This window comes from Heterodontus francisci, chromosome 13 (genome assembly GCF_036365525.1).
Source record: "Heterodontus francisci isolate sHetFra1 chromosome 13, sHetFra1.hap1, whole genome shotgun sequence".
NCBI classification, from domain to species: domain Eukaryota; kingdom Metazoa; phylum Chordata; class Chondrichthyes; order Heterodontiformes; family Heterodontidae; genus Heterodontus; species Heterodontus francisci.
In genome coordinates this window covers 115,215,178-115,237,757 of record NC_090383.1, presented here as the reverse complement: position 1 = coordinate 115,237,757, position 22,580 = coordinate 115,215,178, and the positions used below count along the sequence as shown (strand labels likewise).

General features: G+C 43.7%; 1 protein-coding gene across 3 annotated transcripts in view; it reads left to right on the top strand.

Moving 5' to 3' along the window:
- Positions 1-22,580, top strand: part of nhsl1b (NHS-like 1b) — a 242,136-nt gene that overhangs the window by 45,865 nt on the left and 173,691 nt on the right. The window lies entirely within an intron of this gene.

Here is a 22,580-nt window from a genome sequence, read left to right as displayed (position 1 = left end):
TTTTGCTGATTCTAGCTTCCCCCAAATGCACTCATCATTTGCAAGGCATCCTCCACTACGACCACCTGTCAACTCAGCTTAACTATGTGTACTTGCAAAAAAATGAACTTTGTTAGTCAGACTTGACTGACCCCTGTCAAACTTTTGTCTGTGGGATGACTTTAGTGGAAGAAGAGAGAGTTTTATATCCAAGTTTGCAGATATTAAGCTAGGAGGAACAGTCAGGTTGCTGGGTAAATTGACATTTTAAGACTGTGTATTTATTTTTAAAAAAAACTAATTTTGGTAATTGAATAATGACATAGGCCTCAGATGCTCTTTCATAGTCTTAATCTCTGTTAGATTGGTGTACCCCATCACAATAGCTTGCATTTGTATGATGTCTTTAACATAGTCAAATTTCCCAAGGTGCTTCCCAGGAGTTTTATCAAGCAAATTTTGACATCAAGCCACACCAGGAGATACTAGAGCAGGTGATTAAAAGCTTAGTTAAGGAGGTAGGTTTTAAAGAGTGTTTTAAGGAAGGAAAGAGAGGTGGAGAGGTTTAGAGAGGGAATTCCAGAGCTGAGGGCCCAGGCAGCTGAAGGCACGGCTGCCAATGGTAGAGCAATGAAAATCAGGGATTTGTCCAGGAGGCCAGAGTTACAGAAGCACAGAGAGCTTGGAGAGTTGTGGGGCTGAAGGAAGTTACTGAGATAGGGAGGGGGCAAGGCCATCGAAAGATTTGAAAATAAAGTTGAGAATTTTTTGAATCCGGTAAGTCGCAGTGCAATTTATGGCACTAACATGATGCAATGTGACATATTCAAGTCAGAATGGGGAAATTCAGGGGTACGTGGTTGTTTTAATTGTCTTTTGTTAAGAGTCCAATTTTCCACTCCTTTTCCTCTGATATCCCTGTTTGGTAATGAAACATCCAACTCATGATCATTGTGTTAGCACAACTCAGGTTAAGCACCGAGATTTAGTGTCCTGGAAATGGCACTGAGCTGGTTGTGTTTAGGTTATCCAGAATGTCTGCTGCTTTTTTGTGACCCTGTGTCTGGTGCACTTATTTTTGATGGTGGCTGTGCATCTGAGCGCATTTCAGAATTTATACTAATTCCCACGAGTACTGAAGCTGCAGCTGTGACAGTATTTTAGCTTTTATTCCAAAGCTTGTCATTGTCCAGAATGTGGGTACCTCCCTGCTCTGAGGGGGATTTTGGGAAAGAGTGGGAGTGTTCCCGGGTATGGTAGCATTGTTACATTACTGGTGTATTCCAGAGACCTGGACGGATAATTATTCGTCCTGGAGTTCAATCCCATCCCGGCAGCTGGGGAATTTGGAATAAAAAGCTAGTTGTGGTATCGGTGACCATGAAATCACTGGATTGTCGTAAAAACCAGTTTGGTTCACTAATGTCCTTCAGGGAAGGAAATCTGCCATCCTTACCCTGTCTGGCTTGCATGTGACTCCAGACCCATAGCAATGTGTTTGACTCTTAGCTGCCTCCTGCATTGACCTAGCAAGCCATTCAGTTGTCGAGAAGGTGGTTCATCACCACCACCTCAAAGGGTAATTAGGAATGGGCAATAAATGTTGGCTTTGTCAGTGACCCCCCACATCCTGTGAATGAATAAAAAGGTTAGAGCAGGAGACTATTTAATATGCCTTCCTCACAGCTGGACAAATGGGTATGTGGCAGGTGGGGATAATGAAGGAGTAATGGAGTTGGCCAGTCAACAAATTCACCTTGCCATCCCAGTGCGTGACCCTATACCCTTATGAAGAGTTTACTTAAAACATGCCAGCTTTTATGACTGAGTACCACGCTGGTCATTGCGTTTACCAGTTGACTTGTTGGGAGCCCGTTTTGAACCCGTATCTCCCCAGTTCAGGGGTCAGCACTAATGAGTTGTGCTGTTTGCCTGTTCCTGGTCCTTGATGATTGAAGCTGGTAAAATTGATAGGTGAGTTCGGAGGCCTGACACAGCTGACTTCTGTGGGCTTCTTTTCTGAAAGCTTTGTCTACTTGACAGCTCGGCGCAGAAATTGATGGGCTTGTCCTCCTGATGTTTGTTCTCAAGTATCATGTGACTGATGCCCCGCTGCTCTCATTAAAATTAATTGTGCTAAGTATTGAATAGCTGGAATTTATCAACTTCATTGTGGAATCTGGCATAATACTATCTGTGGTTACAAGGATCACAACAGGCTGAAGTAGCTGGGACTTGAGCTCTTCAGTTAATTTTAATTGAAATTTCCTTTGCTCTCACAGGGATGATGGAAAAGTGGGATTTGGTGCACGGGAGGATACAGGCAGCAGAGTTTTGGATGAACTCAAGTTTGTGGGAAACTGCCATCACTTGTTTTAAGCTCTGATCTTTCCATTCTCTGCACTTTCTTTTTACTTTAATCTAGTGATTCAAAAAACATGGTCAGGGGGGTAGGAGTGCGTTGACCTGCTTTTGGCCTTTAATAAACCTTTATGCTGAGGCCTTTCCTTTGCCTCTTTAAGAGTCAAGTCTCCGTGGACTTCACACTTCAAAAGATGCGTGACGGCAATTGGCTCATGTTTTCGAAAGGAAATGATAAACATTTCCTGCTGCTGTATTCTTTCCTCAACTTCAGTGGGAATATTGGCCATCCGATCCGGCAGACTGGCGGCGGGGAGTGGAATTTAATAAGGCCGAAAATTGCTGTAACGCCCGAGGGACCAATAACAAACTATCTGCTCAAGAGATGAAAAGCTGAGCAGTAAATTTCCACCCTGCCAGGTGATTAGTTTTGAAAACTGAGCAGTTAAGAATCACGCTCATTTTAAAAATTAAACTGGAATTTGGTTGTGCGAATGGTCTTCCACTAAGATGTGATTGCGGCTAATACATTGTTGTTGCGAAGGAAGCTATGCCAGCTATCACCGTCCTCTGGAACTCCCTGTCTCATTCAACAACTGCTTTCATTTATATAGTGCCTTTTAAGGTAGAAAAACATCCCAAAGCATTTCAAATGGGCATAGTCCCAAAAAAAAACACCCCTCTTACCACCACCTTCTCAGAATCTGCACAAAACAGGGTCTTTGACACCCACTATCGCTTGCCCACCCCATTTTCTTTTTTTTTTTTAACCCCTCCTGCCTGGCATCCCATATTTTTCCATCTCTAATTAAAGTACTCTGATGGGGCACTGTACATAGGTGTTATATTTCAATAGGAGTGAGTAGAAGAGAGAGGAGTTGGTGCTATTTAGCATTGAAAACAAATTGAAGACGACTCTAAGAGGTGAGTGAGGCATATTTTGTGGATAATTGCTGTAAGGAATTCTTGACACTGAGTAAGCTAGTTCAGTCTGGTGTTGGTTTTTGACTATTAAGGATTCCTCACCCCCCCCCCACTCTCCCTTCCCCACCCCAAACACAAATGATGTGTTAACAGGCCATTTCTTTGCTCATCATATCCCAGAGGAAAGGTTTCAGGAGAGTGGTCCCAGATAGATTGTGCTGCTGATTTTCCCTCTCTCCCATTTCCCGTGAGGAGAAGCTAGTTGCTTCTTACAAAGATGCAGCCACAGTGTGGGGGTGAGGTGGTGGGGCGGGGGGGGGTCTTTAGATTGGAGGTCAAGCAAGTGCCCTATTCCTAAGTGAGGAAGTGCCATTCTCTCCACTTCTCTCTCTTTAAGATGCTCCTTAAAATCTATCAATATCTTTGACCAAACATTTGGTCACCTGTCCTAACCTTTTCTTATGTGGTTTGGTGTCAAATTTTGCCTGATTTATGCAGCTGTGAACCACCTTGGGATATTTTACTACATGAAAGGTACTACATAAATGCAAGTTGTTGTTGCTGCACTGAGTATACAGTTTGTTCCTTGCCTTGTAAGACTGTACAGTTGAAATCTAAGAGTTATTGATAACAACTGGGGTGAGCACAGGGTATTTTTTTTTATTATTTGTTCTAGGGATGTGTCACTGGCATTTATTCCCCATCCTTGAATGCACTTGAGAAGGGGTGTTGTGTAGCAAGTCGATTTGGGCGCCAATAACTCCCTGGATAAATTGTGTGTCAAATGACCTTCACAACTTAAAACTTTTTTTCCTGCACACAGCGTATCTCCAAAAATATTACAGTCAGGACAATGACTTGCGTGTGTACAGTGTCTGGGTCATCTCAATTTGTCTGGGTCAGAGCAAGGTTGCACTTCTTGCACAAAAGACACAAGAACCCAAGCAATAGGAGCAGGAGCAGACCACATGGCCCACCGAGCCTGCTCTGCCATTCAAAACCATGATGCTGACCGTGATTGTATACAATGTGTTTCAATTAAATGTGATGGAGTTTCCCACTGCTCTAACACCTAGAATCATTGAATGAGAGAATGATATGCCACAGAAGGAGGCCATTTGGACCATCATGCCTGTGCTAGCTCTTTGAAAGCACTACCCAATTATTTCCATTCCCCATTTCCTTTCCCCATCATCCAGCAAATCTTTCCTCTTCAAGTATTTATCCAGTTCCCTTTTGAAAGTTAGCATTGAATTTGCTTCCAAAGCCCTTCCAGGCAGCACATTCTGGATCAGAACAACATTTTAAAAAAATATCTCGTCATTGGTCCTCTGGTTCTGCCAGTGGAAATAATGTCTCCTTATTTACTCTATCATGATTTCGAACACCTCTATTAAATGTCCCCTTAAACATCTCTGCTGTAAAAGCGAACATTTTTTTTCTGCTTCATTTCTCTCCTAAGGCAGTAACTTCTGCTTGAAGCCCTGTCTCACTGTTGTGATTGGCTGTCCCTACAAAGTCCCAAGGATCAAACTTGGGATCTTCCTGCAGCTCAGTGCCACACCTGCTGCATTTACTCGCTGAGCATCACAGCTGTTGATTCCATAATTTTCCCCCTTTTCCCCATTGAAACTCTTCCTTTCTCACAGTGTGGTTTTGAACTGTTAAGGATGGATCCATATTATTTCCCTAACAGCGCACCCTGGGCTAGTTTATATTGGGAAAGCATTTCAAGCAAACCTTCTATTCAAGTGATCGACATCTGTCTTTTCCCACAGTGGAGTGTGGTCTGATGATGTGTATGCCAGTCCTCCCAAATTAGCCACATCCTTCAGATACCATTCCAAGATTTAAAAAATTAAACAAATTCTTGTTGGCCAACAGCTGCCATTAAACTAAAAATAGATCTTTTTTTTATCCTCTTGGAAGAGATGCAGTATGCAGTCATGTCTGTTGTGGTCGCATGTTTCTTTGCTTTAACCCTCTGAATTCATGAGCGAGCTGTGTAAAATACTCTTCCCTTGTTTCAATGCAGTCTTTGGCATTCAGACCTTTTTTTAAATATCTAGAGCATTAGACACAAGGGATGCAGGAGTGGTGGGGGCAGGTAGATGCATGCTTCAGCTATACAAAGCCCTGATTAGACTACACCTAACGTGCCATGTTCAGTTCTGGGCACAGCACCTTAGGAAGGATATATTGATCTTGAGGGAAGTGCAGAGTAGATTTATCAGGATTATACCTAGACTCCAAGGGTTAAATTATCACGAGAGATTACACACACTAGGACAATATTCCCTGGAAAGTTAAGGGGTCATTTGATCAAAGTTTTCAAGATATTAAGGCAAACTGATAAGATTGACAGAGAGAAACTATTTCCGCTGGTTAGCAAGTCTAGGACTCTGGAACATAGCCTATGAATTGGAGCCTGACCTTTCAGGAGCAAAGTTAGGAAATGCTTCTACACTGCAAAAGGTGTTAGAACTCTCTTCTGCAAACAGCAGTTGATGCTAGATCAGTTGTAAAGGTAGGTATATGGAGTTAGATCACAGATCAGCCATGATCTCATTGAATAGTGGAACAGGCTTGAGGGTCTAAATGGCCGACTCCTGCTCCTATGACATCTCAGCAATTTTTGTCCCATTGCACAGTAAAGATAAAATGACCTTGTGTTCATCACAGAATCTCACAGCACAGAATGAGGCCATTCAGCCCTATGTGCCTGTGCTGGCACTTTCAAAGCAAGTTTGTTGTCCGATATACTCTTTAATAGTGATGTGAGCTGATAGCCTCATCGTTACTTTTAGTGCAGAATGCGGGTCAATATCACTGGCCACTGCAGGATTGAGTTAATCATGTGCAAATTTATTTTTTGTACGATCCTCATTGATCTGATTCTTCTGCCTGGCGCAATGAAAGGCAGCCAGAACAAAAGAGCACTGTCAACAGAGTGTAGGGGGAGGGGTGAAAGTGGAGCACTCATGCTAATGTGACTGACAGGCTTCTATTATTCCGGAAGAATCTTTAGGTATGTGTGCGAAATCCCTGGACAGATTTAGGCAGTTACTTTAAGTGTGTGTGGTTTGGTGGAATACAGCATTAAATGTCAGAGGGGAAGAAAAGTTCTCTTCACTGTTTATCTTTTATACAGGTGGTTTTCCCTTGGTACCATAGCCTTTTGTCTACTGGCAGTTGATGGAGGTCTGTGTTCGGCTGGTTCTGCAGGCCCTTGTTGCACTGAGAAACTCAAAGGTCTTGATCTCAAAATTTCCATTCTTATTTTCAAATCCCTCCATGGCCCCTCGCCCCTCCCTATCTCTAATCTCCTGCAGCCCTACAACCCTCAGATCTCTGTGCTTCTCCAGTTCTGGCCTGTTGCACATCCTCAATTTTAATCACTCCATCATTAGTTGCCGTGCCTTCAGCTGCCTGGGTCCTCAGCTCTGGAATTCCCTCCCTAAACCTCTTGACCTTTCTGCCTGTCTCTTTCTTGCTTTAAGGAGCACCTTAAAACCTACCTTTTTGACCAAGGTTTTTAGCCACCTGTCCTAATGTGAGCTTATGTGACTGGGTGTTAAATTTTGTCTGACATTTTACTATGTTAAAGTCACTATATAATGGCAAGTTGTTGTTGCCTGGATTCACTTTCCAAACCATCTGTTGCTCCTCAGTATTGTCTCCCTTCCTGAGGCACTTATATTCTGGCATGTCACCCAAAAGACGATTAATTATGTGTAAACCTTGACTAAAAGTTAGCTGAATGTTTGGGTTCAGTTGTGATGTCCTCTCCAATTATGTTGTCATCCAACATTTACACTTTGGTGAGGATGCTGATGAGCGAGATTCATGGCTGATATTCCTGCCCAAATTTATTGGTGCTGCAGCCATTTTTCTGTTTTCCCCCCCCCCCACCCAAACTCGGTATCTATCCTCCTGCTATATACGACTGGCTCTTTACAACCAAAGCTTTAAGATGTTTGTCAATTGGAGTAAGACTAAGCTGCTTCAATCCTGCTCCCCCCGCCCGCAAACAACATGGACTCAGCCAGATGTAACAAAAATGTCCTTTGTTTGGCACAGGCACCAGAGGGGTCTGTGCTGCTGGAATCCCCAGCCACTGCAATCTTTCTGTCTGTGTAACCGAGATGATGTTACTGGTGCCTGCGTTAGTGTTCCACTGAATGAAAAGGGGCTTTTGGAACAAAGTCATGGAATGCTGGTGGAAAGCGGCAGATTGAAATCTGAGCTTTGCCAGGCCAGAGAAAATGTTTTCATTTGGGCTTTTGCTGCTGTAAGTGGAACGTGGCTGTGTGCTTGGTGTTTGTTTTTCTGTCAGTTTTCTCCCTCTGTTACATAAAATGACACATTTACAGTGCAGGAACAGACCATTCGGCCCAGCTGGTCCATGTCAGTGTTCATGCTTCACACGCGTCTCCTATCCTATTTCATCTCAACCTATCAGCATCACCTTCTATTCCTTTCTCCTTCATGTGTTTATCGAGCTTCCCCTTAAATGTATCTATTCTTTCTTTCTTTTGGGCCTCCTTATCTCGAGAGACAATGGATACGCGCCTGGAGGTGGTCAGTGGTTTGTGAAGCAGCGCCTGGAGTGGCTATAAAGGCCAATTCTGGAGTGACAGGCTCTTCCACAGGTGCTGCAGAGAAATTTGTTTGTTGGGGCTGTTGCACAGTTGGCTCTCCCCTTGCGCCTCTGTCTTTTTTCCTGCCAACTACTAAGTCTCTTCGACTCGCCACAATTTAGCCCTGTCTTTATGGCTGCCCGCCAGCTCTGGCGAATGCTGGCAACTGACTCCCACGACTTGTGATCAATGTCACACGATTTCATGTCGCGTTTGCAGACGTCTTTATAACGGAGACATGGACGGCCGGTGGGTCTGATACCAGTGGCGAGCTCGCTGTACAATGTGTCTTTGGGGATCCTGCCATCTTCCATGCGGCTCACATGGCCAAGCCATCTCAAGCGCCGCTGACTCAGTAGTGTGTATAAGCTGGGGATGTTGGCCATAGTTGGTATAGATGTATCTATACTAGACACAAAAATCAAGGCTGATATTCCAGTGCAGTACTGAGGGGAGTGCTGCGCTTTGAGGTGCCATCTTTCGGATGTTAAACCGAGGTCCTGACTGCCCTCCCAGGTGGACGTATAAGAACTCTCAGCACTATTCTGAAGAAGAGCAGGGGAGTTCTCCCCAGTATTCTGGCCAATATTTATCCCTCAACCAATGCCACTAAAACCAATGTTCTGCTCATTATCCCATTGTTGTTTGTGGGAGCTTGCTGTGCACAAATTGGCTGCTGCATTTCCTACATTACAATAGTGACTATTATTCAAAAGAAACACTTCATTGGTTGTAAAGTGCTTTGAGATGTCCAGTGGTCGTGAAAAGCGCAATATAAATGTAAGGTTTTTTAATGCCATGGAATCTTGTACATTCACCCAAGAGGGCAGACGCGGCCTCAGTTTAACATCTCAGTCGAAAGACCGCACCTCTGACAGTGCAGCACTCCCTCAGTAATGCACTGGAGTGTCAACCTTGATTTTTGTGCTGAAGTCCTGGAGTGGGAGTTGAACCCAGAACCTTGTGACTCAGAGGTGGGAGTGCTACCAACTGAGCCACAACTGACGTTAGAACTAACATAATAGATATAAGGAGATATTAGGGCAGGTGGTCAAAGAGATGGATTTTAAGAACCATCTCGAAGGAGAAAAGAGAGGCTGAGATATTTAGGGAGGGAATTCAGAGCTTCAGTCTGAGGCAGCTGAAGGTATGGCCACCAATGGTAGAGTGAAGGAAATTGGGGATGCAGAGTTTTCGGAGGGTTGTATGGCCAGAGGAGGTTAGAGAGATAGGATGATACGAGGCCATGGAGGGATTTGAATACAATGGTGACATTTTTCTCCATCTCTGCAATTTGATAAAGTTTTTGGTTATTTGTAAGTTAAGTGATTGTTTGACTCAGGTTACTTTTACGAAAGACATTTATGAGGCTGGATAACGCAAGCCCCCGGGATCGACAAAGTGTTGCCTATGATCTTTATTTTTGCCAACTCCGTATTCTCCCTCTCTGCTCCTGCATGTGCTGAAGACGTCACTGGCAGGTGGTAGCCAACCTCAACCAAGTAACCAATTCTCCTGTATGTGTTTGATTGGCAAGTTTCAGTAGTGAGGGAGAGGGGAAAAATGGACACCATAGGTGGAGAACTAACTAGGCAAAGCATTTTCTGCTTTGATGCAAGTCTGAGTGAGTTCTTATCAATTGTTACATTAGAACAGGAAAAGCCTCTCGAGCTTGTACTCCCATTCAGTTAAATCATGGCTGATCTGTACCTCAACTCCATTTACCCGGCTTTGCTGCACAATCCCTTGATACCCCTACTCAAAAAGCATCTACTGATCTCAGTCTTGAAAGCTGCAGTTTCTGAGTGTTGTCAATATTAGTCTAATTTAATTTGACAGAAATCAGCTGCATATTTGAATTTGTTAAAATTAATACTCTGAATAAATCCCTCTTCCTCCCTTGCTCTCACAAATCAGAAACTAAAGAGATGGACTCATTCTCTAGATTCCCAATGCCATGGACCCCAGTTGGATGTTGATTTATGCCCACTTTGTACCTAGGGTTGCCAACCCTCCAGATTGGCATGGAGTCTCCAGGAATTGAAGGTCAATCTCCAGGACACTATTGCAACAACCCAGGAGACAAAGTCGCAGAGGCATCAAACAACCTGGTATTTTCAATTTCTTTGAACATTTTCTTTTATTCATTCTCGAAATATTGGCGATGGAGTAGGGGTGGGGGGAAATAAAGGCTATTTGAGTGATTCTTAATTTGTCGCTCAATCAGGTAACAGAGTTTGTCTGCTTTCTAATGGGCAGGGGTAGTTGGGGCATCGTGAGGATGGACATGTCGGGTAACCAATGGTAGTGTTGGGGACAAGAGGTCATGTGACAAAACCTTCAGGAATGCAGCCAACCAGAGTTGGCAACCCTACATGCACCCCATGCTGATTGTACGAATGAATGATGACCAGGTGCTTCCCAGCGAAGAGGCAAGGCAGGAAACACAAGTGGGCAAGTCACTTCGGGCCATTGTCGCAAGGGCTCCCAGCATCTTAGCCCACTGCTTGGTTGAGACAGGGGAGGACCCCGCCCATTGAGTGATGCAGGGGGAAACTACAGAGAAAGGAGGAAGACGAGGAGTCCCTTTGTCCCCAGATTCATCCCTTCCGTGTGTTGCCTCTACTGGTCTCAGTTGGATGCACAGGATTCTACAGTTGGCCTCAGAGTCTGTAAGCTGCGATGCCCCCATCCCATTCTCTGATCTCCTTCCCTTCTCAATCCCCCCCACCTCCGGCCTCCACAGCCTAATAGCTCACCGAATGAATGGCCATTTGAGCTAATTTCGGGTGGGTGAAAAGTGCCTGTGGAGTTGTACCCTAGAAATCACACCTTGGGGGGAGCGGGGGGGGCGTGAGAAGGTGTACCCATCCCCCCCAAAAAAAGAGAGGAAATAATCAGCATAGGAGACATGAGAGGAAAGATGGTTCAGGATGTTCCTGTCGGCCACAGGAAGCATGATAACGAAGCAGTTCCCGGCCTGTGGCTCAGACAATGTAGTAATAGTCACAGGAATGACAACTGAGCTGAGTGAAGGGGCCTGCCCAGATAATGCCCTGAAACTGTGCCGCAGTGTAAAACTTTGCAGACCTGTGCCCTTCACAGACCCAGTGAGCATTGGTGCATGGAATAGTACAATGGCACCCTCACCCTGCCTGTCACCCTGCCTCGAGTGATTAATCAGAAAGAGCTATTATTGGCATTAGAAAAGTGATGGCTTGCTGAAAGGTTCTCTTGCGATCAGCACATTGTGATAACCTTCCTCATTGCTTTCCAGGAATTTGTTCTAAATGTGCTGCGGAGCTCTTAAAAGTATTTGAAGTGTTTTCTTGCCTGTCCCAACCGCCCATCTAAATGACCACCTCCAGAGTCAGCTGTTCACAGGTGTAGAAGCAGACCAACAAAGAGCTATTCTCCTAACAGAAAAGACTGGTCCGTTGAAGGAGTAATACACCTGGGAGCACTCAGAATGAGGACAAGCACACTATTATTTTCCAGAAGAGTCAGATTTCCTCATAACATTACAGTTTATTAACCTGCTACTGAGTCTGTGTGTGTACATGTTAATAGACTTTCCAGTGGCTCAGTGGTTAAATGTATTCCCTGGTTACAGTTCTGCAACCATGGCTCACCGGGTAGCACACTCAACTCTGACTCCGAGAGTTGTGGGTTCAACTCCCACTTCAGAGACGTGGGCACAATCCAGTGCAGTACTGAAGCACTGCTGCGCTATTGGAAGTGCCATTTTTCAGATGAGACGTTAAACCAAGGCCCTGTCTGCCCTCTTAGGTGGATACAAACCTATGAGTTAGGAGCAGGAGTAGGCCACTAGGCCCCTCAAGCCTGCTCTGCCAGTCAATAAGATCATGGCTGATCTGATTGTAACTTCGACTCCACATTCTGCTGACCCCGATTAAACTTTCACCTCCTTGCTTATCAAGAATGTATCTACCTCTGCCTTAAAAATAGTTAAAGACTCTACTTCTGCTGTCTTCTGATGAAGAATGTTCCAAAGTGACTCCACCCTCGAAGAAAAAATTTCTCCTCATTTCTGTCTTAAATGGGCGACCCCGCTATTTTTAAATAGCGACCCCTAGTTGTAGATTCTCCCCCAAAAGGAAAACATCCTTTCCATATCCACCCTGTCAAGACCCCTCTGAATCTTATATGTTTCAATCAATGTAAAAGATCCCATGATATCATTTCAAAGAGAAGCAGGGTTGTTATCCCTGGTATCCTGGCCAATATTTACCCCGTAAACCAAGGCAGCTGACCAAGTTGTTATCTCATTGCTGTCTGTGGGATCTTGCTGTGCACACATTGGCTGCCACGTTTCCTACATTGCAACAGTGACTGCACTTCCAAAAAAATTACCTAATTGGCTGGAAAGTGCATTGTGACATCCTGAAGTAGTGAAAGGTGCTATATAAATGCAAGTTTTTATTCTTTATTCGAGGGAACTTCTGTCCTCACCCAATGTTTTTTCTCAGTCACGCAGTTGCCTGCACGCCTCCCAACTGGGATCATTGATTGGCTATTCGTAGCTTCCTTTGGGAAAGATGGGATGGAAGTTGGAGGAAAGCAATAAGCCTTCATAAAATGTTGCTCAAAATGGCTGCAAATGGAGCTGAAACAGTTTAATGAAGCTGTTTCTTTGCTTATATACAGCAATTAAAAATTAAACAAAGATGGCTGTTGGAGTAAAGCCACATACATCTCAGCTGCTCTGTGGGACTGCTCCACATCTCTACCTCAGCGTAGTTTGGATTTCGTCCAGATGTTGTCCCTACTGTCACGCCTCGCTCATGAAGGGCAATTTAATTCACACACAAACATTTTCCACTGTGACTCTAAGTGTTGGAGATAATGAGCTAAGTGAGCTTCAGGTTTTGGGTAGTAGCTGAGTTTGAGAGCAGGTTGCTGCAGGCCAGTGGTGAGTATCACATGCAGAGGATAAGGTGGCAGCTTGCCCTGGCGGGGGATGGGGAGGTACCGATTTATTTGCCACTTAAATACTCCCAGATTCTTCTTTCTTTTTAAATCAGAGTGTGTTCACTTTTTTTTTGTCGTCTATAAACATTATTCATCTTACTTTTGGAGAGAGGGCAAAAGGTGTGCAGTCTGTGGTGTAGTATCGTACTGCACAGAAGGAGGCCAATCGGCCCATCATGCCTGTCTATCCAATTAGTCCAACTCACCCCTGCTCTTCTCCCCATACTCCTGCGAATTTTTCCTTTTCAAGTATTTATCCAATTGCTTTTTGAGATTTACCAATGAATCTGCTTCCACCGCCCTTTCAGGCAGTGCATTCCAAATCACAACAACTCACTGCAGAAGAAAAATGCTTTGTCATCTCGCCTGTGGTTCTTTTGCCAATTACCTTAAATCTGTGCCCTCTGGTTACCCTCCTGCTGTGAGTGGAGGCCTGGCTTGTCCCAGGCTGTCCTCTATCTCAGCCACGTATTTCATGCACCAATGCTGCATAGCACCATCCAATCATTGTACTTGCATATCAGTAATCCTGTTAAATGGAGGTCCACTTGCATGTTCAGGACGTACAACAGGTTGCACATGCGGATTTTCCCACAATTTAGCAGCCAGCTTTCCTGTGTCAACCCAGGGGCATTTGAGGTCAGTTGTAGCACTCCTTGCCACATCACTGAGATGATTGAACTCCGAACAGACCGAGGATTGAGCCTGGAAGCCTCCTTGATCTTTGTGGATTTGCTATTCACCCATTGCTCCCTGGGCTATTAGTGGAAGCCCATATTATGATATCTAAACTGGATTCATCCTGGTGCTTTGCTGTCGCCCATTAACTGTTGTGTTTCTGTGTCACTTTGTGACCCATCACTGACAGGGCTGAGAAAGAAAGAAAGGAGAGAGGAATACTTGCATTTCAGTAGCACCTTTCATGATCTCAGAACATCCTAAAGTGCTTCGCAGCCAATGAAGTACTTTTTGAAATGTAGTCACTGTTGTAGGAATCACAGCAGTTCAGTTTGCACTCAGCAAGCTCCCACAGACAGCAATGAGATAATGACCAGGTCATCTATTTTTAGGCGTTGGTTGAGGGATAGATATATAAAATCAAGAATAGCGGTCATTTGAATCAATTTCCAAAAGAAAAACGTGACAGAGTTTGTGAAGTCTGGTAGTGAGCTGTGACTAATTAACTCCTTACAGTGTAGCTTAATAAATAAACACACATACATACTCTCTCTACTGCTGCAGCTTCCTAATATAATGACATTGACACAATGCCAAAATTGATAGCATACAATTTCTTATAAATAGCTTCTCCTCTCCCCCAGGAACCTCATGGGGTCTTCGTGTGCAGCCAAGCAAGATAAGCAGCAGAATTCTGGGATGCTGGATCCTTATTAGTGTTTGAGCAGAGAGGGTTGGCAGGGGGTGGAGGGGGTGGGGAATGTTGGTGCATATGGAGGAGGAAGGGAAAGAGCTAGAGTGGGCAGGGGGCAGCAGTGGTGGGCTTCAGTGTGCCGTGGCAGTGGAGGAAGAGCGAGGGATGCCTGTGAGTGGACTTCGCAGATGGAGCTGCAGACAGCTGAAAAGTCAGTACAGCTTTTACAGTAAACTGGTTTTACACATGCATCAAGTGCTGCTTCTATATGATTTTTTGACTTGCAAGCCTGAATTTCTTGCAGTGGCAAAGATGTACATAGAGACAGAGAGAGATCTTTAGCAACAACCGTGGGATGTTCTGGCTGCTATGTTTTGAAAAGTTGTTTTTTTTGCAGAAGTTAGTGTGCGAGCACAGAGAGAATGGCTAACAGTAGGGGGAGTGGAGCCTGCCCTTGTGTTCCGTGGAGTCTTGTCTCAGTGAGAGGTTCACAGTGCAGGAGCTGGAGAATTCTCACCGGTAACTGTGGTGCAAATCTGTCCTGACTTAACAGTGGAAATGCACTTCCTCTTGTTATTGTCCATTTGACTTCAGACACCTGTCACTGAGCTTTGCTACTGTCGGACAGAGTGCAGAGGAAGCGAGGAGTGGGTTGTGTTTCAGTTGTGAAGTGTGGCTGGAGTTGGATTATGGTCTCGAGCAGGCAAGAAGGGCCACTGGAAATGAGCAGTACTGAGCCCTGGATGTAAATCACATTCTCCCTCAAGAATAATCTTTTCAGAGTGTGGATCAAGCCATTTTGAATATGTCATAACTGCCAAAATTATAAGTTAATTTTTTTTTTAAATTCTTGCCAGTCTAACTATTCCTTCCCCCATGCTGGCTGTTTTGACTCTTGCTTTTCTCCTCACCTGACGAACTCTTCCTCACATCCCTGCCCCTCTTTTTCCTGTATCACCTGGATATTACTATGCAATGTTGAGGAGTCAGTGTCGGGAGGATGCACAGTTTACTTGCAGTGATGACTATTTGCACTTCAACCTATTCCATTGCCGGCAGTTAAACATGTGAAATTTTCTCCACGAAGAATATTTTAAGAGCTTTTTGCTCGCACATAACTTTCAATTTTTTTTAAACAAAAAAAATCTCCATTTGTCGAAATCCAGAAACCTTCAATTATAATGCACTCCAAGTATTGACCTGAAATGTTAACTCTGTTTCTCTCTCCACAGATGCTGCCAGACCTGCTGAGTATTTCCAACAGTCTCGTTTTTTTTTTATAACCTGTTCCTGTTTAAGGGTGCGAGTTTCAGGAATATTGTCTTGCCTGTCTGTAATGGATTTCCTTCCAGTTTTGACCTGAGAGCTGTTAGCAGGGACGTAGTCGGTCAGATGGTGTCACTCGGACTGTTAAGTAGTTAAGTACACTGAGGTGAATGACATATAAGCTACTGCAAGAGTAAATTTGCAGGGCTGTGGAGGAAAGGGCAGGGAGTGGGACTAATTAGATAGCTTTTTCAGAGAGCTGGTGCAGGCACAATGGACTGAATGGCTTCCTTCTGTGCTGTACCATTCAATGGCTCTGTGAGTTCCAGGTGAATGGAACCAATGTGTGGCTTTGGCAAGTTTCCAAAAAACGCCAGGCCTGAATTGAAATGTGGAACACATGCGAATGAAATTAAATGTTGAATCAAAGTAATTACGGAATCTTAACCTTTGGATCACGCTTTGTGCTAAAAAAAAAGTGCTCCTGGGGGTTGATATAAATGGGAAAGAAATTTAGCAATTTGACAACATTGCAGTTTCTGAAATGCACTTTTTAAAAAGTATTAAGTGGGTCGTCAGTGCCAAGTGTCTTGTGGTGAAGGTCAGAAAATAGAGCAAAGCTAGTCATAATCCAAGGGGGGGAAAATAAAAGCAAAGTAATAATCTGCCGAGCGTGGACAACAGGTTTATTTTTATATACAGGTGATTTTAATATTCTAAACAAAAAACACAAGGGCAGAGTTGTTTATTGATGAAATATATCAACATTTATATACAATCTACCCCTGATTTAGAAAGTGCCTTGGAATATTTTATTACGTTGAAGACACGAGATAGATGCAAGTTTTTTTTGGTTGATAATTCAGGCATTTCCAACTGACAAGGTTATTAGAATTTTTTTAAAGTTTTAATTTAATGTAGAATTTTTAAAATTCAAATATCATGTAATTTGAGTTAAATACCTATGAATTAAGAGGAGCAGACAATGATTTAATTACCATTATTTTGCTACATGTTTTTGAAGTGTCTGATAATGCTCCTGTGAAGCTAATCCTTTGTGCATTTACCTACATTAATGGTGCTCTATCAGTGCAAGTTGTTTTTTGCAGAATGGTTTCTGACTTCTGAATTCCTGTACTCATGCAATAAGTAACTCGTGTCTTGCGACTCCAGAGTGAAGTGTAGCCCTTAATTTGCCTCATCAAAAGTGACTCCAGTAAAACATTCATGTCCGCAATTAAAGCCTCAAATGGGAGCTATTCCAATCTACAACAGAGCACTGCTTTTCAGTCTCTTTTAGGAGATAATTGATGACTGACAATGAGGCACAAGATGCTCGTTCAATTCCAATAACCCAAACTGTCAGTGATTTCATACATATCAGTAGAACCTGGAGATTGAATTATTGTCTTAAACTCCCTGCTGTTTAGTTTCTCTCTGTTGAGTTGTGGGTTGATATAATCTATCTAAAATTCAGTTTTGCCTTGTGTATGTATCAGGTACATTAAGCAGATTAGGCCTAAGTCAGAAGGGTAAGAAAGATTTTAAAGACTTGCGCTTAAGTAGTGGCTTTCATGACAAGCTGCCAAAGAAGTATTTTTTGAAGTATAGCCACTGTTTCAATTTAGGGAATAAAGCGGCTAACTTGTACACAGTAAGCTCCCAAAAACAGCAATGTGATAATGACCAAATCATCTGTTTCAGTGATGTTGATGCAGGGCATTGGTGAGACCACATCTTGAATACTGTGTGCAGTTTTGGTCTCCTTATTTAAGGAAGGATGTAAATGCGTAAGAGGCAGTCCAGAGAAGGTTTACCAGATTGATACCTGGATTGAGCGGATTGTTTTATAAGAAAAGGTTGGACAGATTGGGCTTGTTTTCATTGGAGTTTAGAAGAGTGAGGGGAGACTTGATTGAAGTATATAAGATCCTGAATGGTCTTGACAAGGTGGATGTGGAAAGGATGTTTCCTCTTGCGGGTGAGTCCAGAACTAGGGGGCAGTGTTTTAAAAGTCGGGGTCACCCTTTTTGGACAGAGATGAGAAGAAAATTTTTCTCTGAGGGTTGTGTGACTTTGGAACTCTCTCTGCCTCATAAGGTGGTGGAGGCGGGGTCATTGAATATTTTGAAAGCGGAGGTAGATAGATTCTTGTTGGGCAAGGGAATCAAAGGTTATCGGGAGTAGATGGGATTGTGGAACTCGAGACACAGACAGATCCGCCATGATCTTATTGAATGGCGAAGCAGGCTCAAGGGGCCGAATGACCACCTTCTGCTCCGAATTTGTATGTTTGTATGATTATTAGACAGGACTCCGGGGCGAAATCTCCTGCTCTTCAAAATAATATTGTGGGATCTTTTACATCCACCTGAGAGGACAGACAGGACCTTAACTAAATGTCTCATCACCAAGACAGCACCTCCAACAGTGTAGCAATCTCTCGGCACTGCACTAGTTATTGGGACGCTAAACATTATGCTGTGTGGCAGATCACACCCTAGCATTTGCAGACGCACCTTTACAGTTACAGTTGCTGTATTGCATTCAAGAGCAGGAGCCCTGGCCAAATTTTCCCCTCCTTAATCTGAGGTGGTCAAGGACAGTTGTAACACCACTGGCATCGCTCCAGCTCAACTGGTCATGAGATAAACTCTCAGAGCCACTGAGAGAGCCTGGGTTTTATTTTCAATAATCAAGTGATCGCAATAGCGTTCAGAGCCCACCACTGTGCAACATTCACTCAACCCCCTGAGAATGACATTTCCTGAAAGCTTACTTCCATACAGCTTTTGTTTATTTGCACTAGCCACAGACAGATTGTGGTTGTTTTTCCAGACCTAAATTTGCCAGGTATGAAGTGGCTGCTTCCAGTGTGTGTGTGTCATTGTGCCAATTCAGTGTGAAGAAGTCTGGTCTGGTTTCTTGATTTTTAATTCAAGTTTTCTCACACATATTAAAAAGTGAACGTTAGGGAGGGGTTGTAGTTAGCCAGGGTTCCTGATCCTGATGGCTATCTTGTCACCCCCTATGTATAGGTTGCTGAGCATTGGAAGCCAAAACAAAATTCGCCTACTTCTACCTCCATGATCTTGCCTGTTTCCAGCCATGTCTCCTGTTATCTGCTGTTGAAACCTCATCCATGATTTTGTTGCCTTGATTATTCCAGTGCTGTCCTGGCTGGTGTCCCATCTTCCACCCTCCATACACTTGAGCTCGTCCAAAACACTGCTGTCCGTATCCTAACTTGCACCAAGTTCCGCTCATCCATCACTCCCTGACCTACATTGGAATGCTTGAATTTAAACTCAAATTTCAAATTCCCATCCTGGTTTTCAGATCACTCCATGCCCCCCCCCCCCCCCCGCCAATTTTTGTTACCTCCTCAAGCCCTACAACCCTCCGAGACCTCTACATTCGCCCAACTCTTGATCTCGTGTATCCCCCACGCTCTTTGCTCCATCACAGATGGCCAGCCCCATAAAGTTTGGAATTCCCTTCCTAAACCCCTCCATCTCTCTCTCCTTTAAGACCCACCTTAAAACCTTCCTGTTCGACCAGGTTTTTAGTCACCTGTTCTAATGTCACCGTCTTTGGCTAGATGTCAATTTTTGTTCCTGCTCCTGTGTTAAAGGTGCTGAATAAATGCCAGTTGTTTTGTTGAGGAAAAGAAAATGAATAGCTTGAGGCGGTGACTTGTTCGGATGCAAAGTGATATGATTGAACCAAGTGATTTATCACTCAAACAACAGCGTTTTCCCAGTCTGCTGAACTTTTACTGCAAAACTGCTGTATTTACTCAGCAAACAGGGTTTCCCACAGCAAGTCAAATTCATGGGTTTTATTGTAGAATGTCCCACTGTGCAAAATCACTTGCCCAAACTTGTCAGGTGTTGAAGACGTTTTCAACCCATTTCCTCCCGCCACCCCCTACCAGTCAACCAATTGGACACCCCAGGAATGGCCCTTCCCCTGCTTTTCCAAAGGCAGCTTGATCCCTTGGGACTTTCCTGAACAGTCTTCATTTCATCTTGTCGGATTGTGATTAACAGTCGAGTGGAGCTAATGAAGAATTGATGGGTTTATTAAAAGAGCTGGCAATCACCGTCCCTGTGTCCTCGGGCTAATCTAGCGCAGTTTCTGCTGGTGTCAGAGAATGAATCAGGCGAGAGCTTTTTACATATATATTTTTTAAAAACACCTTATTTGGAAAATTGTTTGTTGGCCAAGGAGTGATGTATCCAACAGAAGCAAGGCATTTCGCCAGGAAAGGAGCGATGCCAAACTTAGCACTGTGCCTTGCTCTCCTGTGCTTATAGACTGGCCTGCATGACCACATTCGTATAAGAACCAACTTGCATTTATATGGCGCCTTTCATGACCTCACGACATCCTAAAACCCTTCATGGCTAATTAAGTATTTTTGAAGTATAGGCATTGTTGTAATGTAGGAAACGAAGCAGCCAATTTATGATCCCACAAGCAACAGTGAGATAATGACCAGATAATCTGTTTTAGTGATGTTGGTTGAGGGATAAATATTGGCTGAGGACACTGGAGACTAATCCCTGCTCCTCTTTGAAATAGTTCCTTGGGATCTTTAACCGAGAGGACAGACAGGGTATTAGTTCAACATCTCATCCAAAAGACAGCACCTGCAACAGTGCAGCACTCCTTCAGTGCTACACTGAAGTGTCGGCTTGGATTTTTGTGCTCTGGTCTCTGGAATGGGACTTGAACCAACAACCTTGTAACTCAAAGGCAAGAATGCCACCCACTGCAGCACCACTAGCAGAAGGTCAAGAGTCTATTTTCTGAATGAGCCTACTCCAACATAGGCCTGAGAATAGAGGCACGGGACTGTGTGTTGTGTCCTTTGGTACAAAAATAAAACCCATCTTGAGTTGTGGGCTTGCTGAAGGCATCGAGCTGATTTAGTGTTTTGGAGATGCTTGTTTTTTGTCCACATTCTCACCACTCTGGGTTAAAGAGGTTTTTCCTGAATTCCTTAGTGGATTTATTAGGGACCTCTGTATATCTCTCTCACAATTGGAAATATCTTCCCTATGTCAACCCTATCAAATTTCTTTTAAAAAAATTTTCTTCTATTTCCTGTCCCCACCCCCATGGTGCCTGAAAGCCACATACCCTTCCTTCCTGGTCAGAGTAGAGGTCTGTGGCTGTTCCTGTTCATGGTGCCCTGTATCTGACTGCTAGGAGATGAACAGTGTGTCTGGGGTTAAGGTGAGTTCAGGGTTGACAAACCTAGTGTCCTCCTTTCCTTGGCTTGTCTCTGCTCACGGTCAGCCCACATGGGAACAGCTGAGATTTGATCCGCGAGCAAGCCCGAACCTGCCTCTAGCCACTGTTGGGAGTTCCAGCATGTTTGCACCATTTACCTTACAGTTGTGACTGAATTCTGTTGACATCCACTGTTTTGGTCGCTGACTGGATTGTGTTTTGGATTAGCACTCACAAAGGTTGCTTGTGTCGCTCACGAGATCAATACGAACAAGGAAAGCCTGTCAGTCCATTCCAGTTCCTGTACAAAGAACCTACAAATTCCCCTATCTCAGTCAGCGACTAAATATTTTTTTGATTTGAAGGTTTTTATCCACACAACGCTACATGGAAGTCCATTTCACATTTTAACAACTCTGAAAAAGAACTTGCGACAGCAGTCCTATAGTTGAAGGTTTGAACCTTTGTCCCCCTGGCCCAGGAACAGGGAAGTGGCAGATAATTTAAACCAATATTTTGCATCGATCTTCACAATGGAGGACAATATAAACATCCCACAGATATCAGATAAGCAAGGGGCTAATGGGAGGAAAGATCTTGTAGCAGTCTCGATCACAAGGGACAAAGTATTTGACAAACTAATGGGACTAAAGGCAGACAAGTCGCCAGGACCTAATGGCCTACATCCAAGGGTTTTAAAAGAACATGAGAACTAGGAGCAGGAGTAGGCAATTCAGCCCCTCGAGCCTGCTCCGCCATTCAATACGATCATGGCTGATCTCATCTTGGCCTCAACTCCACTTTCCTCCCCATTCTCCATAATCTTTCAACCCATTACTAATTAAAATCTGTCTATCTCCTCCTCAAATTTACCCAATGTCCCGGCATCCACCGCACTCTGGGGTAGTGAATTCCACAGACTCACGACCCTTTGAGAGAAGTAATTTCTCCTCATCTCTGTTTTAAATCTGCTATTCATCCTAAAACTATGACCTCTCGTTCTAGATTGCCCCACAAGAGGAAACATCCTCTCTACGTCTACTTTGTCAATCTCCTTAATCATCTTATATACCTCAATTAGATCTCCTCTCATTCTTCTAAAAGTAAAGGCCTAAACTGCTCAATCTCTCTTCATAAGCCAAGCCCCCCCATCTCTGGAATCAATCTAGTGAACCTCCTCTGAATTGCCTCCAATGCAACTACATCCTTTCTCAAGTAAGGGGACCAAAACTGTACACAATACTCCAGGTGTGGTCTCACTAATGCCTTGCACAGTTGCAGCAACACTTCCCTACTTTTATACTCTATTTCTTTAGCAATAAATACCAAAATTCCATTTGCCTTCCTTATCACCTGCTGTACACGCAAACTAGTTTTCTGTGATTCATGCACGAGGATTCACTTTTATATACTTATAGAAGTTTTTGCTATCCGTTTTTATATTTTGCGCTAGTTTTCTTTCATAATTTACCTTTTTTATTACTTTTTGAGTAACCCTTTGTTGATCTTTAAAAATTTCCCAATCTTCCAGCCTGCCACTGGCCTTTGCAATGTGGTATGCCTTAGTTTTTGTTTTTGTTATCCTTAACTTCCTTGCTTAGCCATGGATTTTTTTCCCCCTCCTAGAATCTTTCTTCCTCTCTGGAATATATTTTAGTTGGGATAAATTGAATATCTCCTTAAACATCTGCCACTGCTCGTCAACTCTCCCAGTAGTCTTCCTGCCCAGTCCACTAGGGCCAAATCTGTCCTCATGCCTATATAATTACCTTTGTTTAACTCCAGAACGCTCGTGTGGGACACCA